Source organism: Scardinius erythrophthalmus (genome assembly GCF_964197995.2).
Source record: "Scardinius erythrophthalmus genome assembly, chromosome: 22".
Taxonomy (NCBI): Eukaryota; Metazoa; Chordata; class Actinopteri; order Cypriniformes; family Leuciscidae; genus Scardinius; species Scardinius erythrophthalmus.
In genome coordinates, this window is record NC_138242.1 from 5,513,408 (window position 1) to 5,519,407 (window position 6,000).

A 6,000-nucleotide genomic window follows, 5' to 3' on the forward strand; every position below is an offset into this window, starting at 1 on the left:
CTAAAAGTATTTTAAAAAGTCTATTTTACCCAATTAGCTGTATTATGTGTTTTATTAGAAGTATTATGTCATCGGCCATTAACCAGTTTGTATCAGTTTCACATGTAAAGTGTTCAAAGTCACTCCCTCATGAGGTTCTGGTTCAACAGAAGGTTGTTGTCATGCAGGCAGTAGACAGTCAGGCAGTTCACTATGTTTTGGAGCAGAGCTTTTGAGTTCCTTAGGGTTCATTTATGGGTCTCGGGACTGTATGTGCTTCCAGGCAGAAATTATGTCACTAATGCCGGGCCTATTTACAGTCCAAACATGAGGGAATTTCCATCTTGGACTGGTGTTTCTATTAAAAATAGAAATCTGTCTTGGTTAAAGTGATGCTTGATGTGCTGACTTCACAAAAAACCCTCAACGGAACAGGTCACCTAGAGATTCAAATTCTGTCATAATTACTCACCTCCGTATTATTCATTTACTTATTATCTTATTATGCAATCTCCCTGTTTTCACTCCCACATTTTTTTTTATACAGATGCCAACGCTGTCAAAATGATCCCATTTACAGTGTAATTACTGAGTAATATTAGAAAAATATTAGCTACTGTAAAATACTGTATAAGGTTAGGGTTATTCATGTGTAATTATGCAGTTATTACTGTAGTAAGTGCATGTAATGTGTAACTATATCACCTTAAATAATAATAAAGTGTCACCATAAATAATTACAGCACGTTAGATGTTATTGTTGTGTCAAGCTCCAGAAAAGAACAACAAGCATCATAAAAGCAGTCCATACACTGTGAGAAATAGATTTTTCAAGATTATTGGAGTAAGTTTTACAGTAAAATACTATTTAAGTCTATTTACTTAAAAAAACTGTCATATTTAACTCAATCGCTTGTCGTTTCTTCGTAAACATTTGTGAAATTGTTCCAAAGTAAATCTTTTTATCAAGTCTTCTAAAGCCGTACAATAGCTTTGTGCAAATGACAAACTTAAACTGAAGTAATGCTCTGAAAATATTGCTTGCACTTGTTTTATTTTTTAAGCATGCAACGATAACTAATGATATGGACGTCAAAAATGTTCGTACACCTCTCAAAGTTTTCAGAAGTCATGCAGATGATCTAGTAGCTAGTACAATATAATGATTAGTTTATGCTAAATAAGATTGTTATGTACAGTAGAAACCGGGTTTTAAGGTTTGAGTCATTGAAAATGGCCTTGTTTGTACCATTTAATAGTGTTATTGTGAGTAATATCTAAACGGCTGTAGTGACAGGAATGAGGAGGAGTGCTCCCAGTTGCTTTAGCTTGAGAACTGAATGCCATCTTGATAATCATCCAGTCCAGCAGCCTCGCAGAAACGGAGTGTGAGATTCAGATGTCTGTCTGTTCCTTCCAGTCTCTCTCTTCCTTTCTTCCCAGGTCCCGTTCCTCCACTCATGTCTGCCATTCCGTGGCCATCTGCCATGTTGGATGGATGCCTTGAGACAAATAACTGAAGTGTGACTGGGGAAGTACAGCGCTGCTTGAAATCCTTTTTCAACAGCAGTTCTTGGATTGATTCTGGGCCTACTGTGAACCAAAGCCCTGTATCATAACAAATTATGTATCCCAGCCTCAAATTCAAATCGCATGCTCGCTGCCGTTCCTGAAGGACTTTGAGTTGAGCTGCTTTTTGGCAGTAGGCAATTACGTTTCAGTTTTGTTTTTTCTTCCCTTGCCTGGCTTGAGCAGCTAGCGCTGCTATTTAGCATTTGACTGCAAACTAGATGATTTCATAAACACGACAACCGTTAGCAGGGAAACCTCAAACCAGGATAGCCTAAAGTCAGAGGATGTGACTGTGCAAATGCGAAAGGGAATCCCGAGATTTCTCCTCCTTACTGTAATCGGCGATCAGAGCGGCGCAACACAAAGGTCTCCATGGCGATGTGTGTTTATGACAAAACACCCGTCCAGAAATGACAGTCTCATTCACTAATGTCTATTTATAAGAGCTTGAGGAAGGAACATGTGTGTGTGAGTGGGCAGTGCTGTGGAAAGCATTGCTCACACTCCCGTCCACCGCTGCTCATGCACCCGCAGATTGGCGATTCAAAAAAAGCAAAACGGACGTTGTCGCAGCGTGCTGAAATCCCCATGGCAACTTTGTCAAAGCAAATAATTGTCTGTTGTTTAAACAAACAGGGCTTCCTCATCACGTGTAATTCCCCTTTGCTTCATTTTCTTTTTGTTTTAGCCCTTGAACCAGTGTTATTATTATAGTTTTTATTCATATTTTGAATTAGCTTCTATTTTCATTTGAATGTTTGTTTAACTTTTAGGAATTTTGCTGTTTTCTTTTGTCATTTTTTATATTATTATTTAGGTTTAAGTTTTTATTTCAGTTTAAGATTTCATTAGTTTCCATTTTCCTGTTTAAACTTAAACATATTTCAGTTAGTTGCCAAGGCAACATTTCCAATTTTTTTTATCTAATATTTTACTTCAGCTTCATTTCAATTACCAAAAATGTTTTTAGTAGTTTTAGTTTCAGTTTTAGTAAACAATAACAACCCTATCTTGAACAACAAATGATTAAACGAGTTTCTGCATGTTAATTCCACACACTACAAGAAATAAACATAACCTTCTTATGGAAGCTTGTTTCCGCCACTGAATAAAACATAAAAAATATAATCATATGTCGCAGTTATGACTATTTATTGCACAATTGCACTAAAAAAAATTGCACTGTGTGTGCATCTCTTCAGTGTTGTATTAATGTGTTTTTGGATTGTTCTTCTGATGAAACACTGCGAAAATATCTATCCAAGAAATTCAACTTTTATTTTGATATTTGCAAAGCATCTATTTATACAGTAAATATGAGAAAAAGATCAAAATGATGAATCTGGATATAGTTTCTAGAATATGCTTAAAATGCAACCTTGTTAAAAACTGTTATTTTATATATATACATTTTTCTTTTTTAAATTATTACTTTTTTTGCAACCAAACATTTTGTTTCATTACATAATTTAATTCAAAATAAATAATAATAAATGGGACACTGAAAAAGTATCTTTTTAATACGCAGTATTATTTGTATACTATAATAATATTTATTCACATTTTGAATTTTGATTTTGTTTTTGTTTTTATATTATACAAAGTTTATTATTTTAAATTAAGTTTGTGGATTTGAAATTTTTTGTTGTTTAAAATATTTCTATTTAGCTGCAATTTATTTTTATTGCCATTTTAGTTTTCGTAACTTAAAAAAAAATTGTTTAACATTTAATCATTTCAAATTGTTAAAATGATTCCCTTTAAAGTAATTGAAAGTGTTCTACCTCAAGTCACACAGTTCAAAGGAAACTATGTGTCAGAAAAGTTTGTGTGCTTCTATGTGTGCATCTCCATGGAGACGCCAGTGGCCCTGACTCCAGATGATCACAGCGCTTCCAAAAGATCTATTTGTTAAGCGCACACACACACAGGCCTCACAGTGCCAGATCACAGTCACATTCACTTCTGTTTCGTTGCTTAAGAAAATCAGTTAGAATAACATCCGTCACAGCAGAGTAAGAGAAAAGGAAAGCTCTCATTTACACTCAGATTTAACGATTCAGTCTCAGAGTGCTGCGACCTCTCTCTCTTCTGCCAGCCATTTAAAGAAAGCTAAAAATGCTGTATTGAAATAACTTGACGAGACGTTTATATTTTAGAAACCTCCTTGCGACTTCCTTTGGCTGTTTAAAAAGTAATGAGACTGAATAAAAAGGCACTCAAGTTAATAGCCTTGAAAAATTGTGCAGGAGTCATTTATCAGCCCTTCCAGGAAGCTGCATATGTTAGAAACGTTGGCACACCGAACATCCTTTATTATAACGGTCATATGCATTTGATAACTGTTGCCAGTGTGAACTTCAAAACTACTAATCATTCATGAAAAAGAAGTGATTTCTTTCTAATGTCACAGAAATAGTCAGCAGTTTTTAATCACTCAGAGGAATGTGTGTAAAAGAGGAATTGACTCATGGCCTTGAACTTTTCAGTTAAATATTTGGTTAAAAATTATAAACACACAAGGGATGGTGTACTAAACTTAGCATTTTTATTATATATATATATATATCTTTTTTTATTATATATATATTTTCCCGGTTCACGGTTTGTTAAGAATAAAGTTACATATAAAAGTTACATACATAGTTTGATTACTTTAGCATGCTATGTTGTAGGTTGGCGTGCACACACAAAAGAATCACATTAACAATTTGAGAGAATAAAAACATAATTTGTCAGAATGAATCCTCATTTACATAAGAGAAGCCAAGCCAACTGCAAACAACACTAAAGAAAGCTGTGTTTTTGAATGAAGCAGAAGACAGACACTAGCGTTCACACCCACCACACACTGGGGGCTCCGTGCCTTTGCAGTGAATCATCGAGGCAGGTCTGGGTTTGATCGGGCTGGGTTAGTCGGGGTTGTGTGTGTGTGTGTGTGTGTGTGTGTGTGTGTCTGTGTGTGTGTGGGAGGGCCAGAGCAGGGATATCCCTTCATGGCTGCATGAGAATGAGTCATTTAAACCACTGCTTATAGAACAGAACAACGTGTCCTGTTTGCGTTACCACCGGAAGTCCATTGCAGAACATAGCAATGCCTCACTATCACGCCACTCTCACAACTATGTGCGTATGCAACCGCACACGTACACAGCGAAGTTCCTCAACGAGTGACAATGCAGACCACAATAAACAAACTTTCTTTTTTCTTTTTTCAACATAGACTCATTGGACTCCAAAAACAAAACTACACAACTCACTGCAGTTTCCAGCTGAAATCAACACTGGTGGCAGTAAAACATCAACAACTTGTATTCCTTTTCACACAAGTTATATTATAGAGGCAGATCATCAGTTAATAAACACTTATTTACACGTGGTTCCTTTCAAAATACTGTTGTATGACCTTAAAACACCTTTACCACATTGCATGACTTAAAGGAGTAGTTCACTTTAAAATGAAAATTCTGTCATCATATACTCACCCTCATGTTGTTTCAAACCTGTATGAATGTCTTTCTTCTGCTGAACAGAAATGAAGAAGAATATCAGTAACCAGACAGTTTCTGGTCTCATTGACTTCCATAGTAGGAAAAAAATATACTATGGAAGTCAATGGGACCCAGAAACTGCCTGGTTACTTACTGGTTCTTCTAAATATCTTCATTTCTGTTCAGCAGAAGAAAGAAATTCATACAGGTTTGAAACAACATGAGGGTGAGTAAATGATGACAGGATTTTAATTTTAAAGTGAACTATTCCTTTAAATGAATACATTTTGATACTTCAGGAAATGTGTTTTTATCTTACATTCGTTTTGTTAAAACAGGACACACTTCTAGTGCCACTTACTGGGCATTTTACTTTGAAATAATGTACAAGGTGAAATTTTGCAGAAATGTCACCACAGGCCTGGTTTTCCAATGAGCCTGATTTTTTTTTTTTTTTTTACATTTGTTTTACTTTTTCTGAATGATCTGTGTGCTATGGTTTATACAGTTGCTAATGTGTTTTGGGTGTTTAATGTGGTCGCTAGTTAGAGGTTGCTAACTGAGCCAGGCTCAGCCTCAAGTCTCCAGACAGATTCAGCTTTACTCTCTATAACTCAATATTTTTCATCCACTTGGCGGAATTTGTCCAGACACTTATAAAACTCCAAAACAACACAATATGAAGGTTCATTCGTGTCTCCTGCACAAATGGAAAACAGAAGTAGTGACACTTGCCTTAAAGACCTCGAAGGCAAATAAAGGTGACAATCTTGCAAAATATAACCAATGTACAGTATTTTGGAGCAACATCATGTCTTACTTTTCCTCAGTAATGTTGAATTAGCTTTTGTGGGACTTGAACAACACAAACAAACCAAGAGCTGGCCAATTGTAATGAGAAACATCTGTGCCTGTCCGGCCTGGCTAGAGGTCTCAGATTTAAGCACTATGTTAGTCC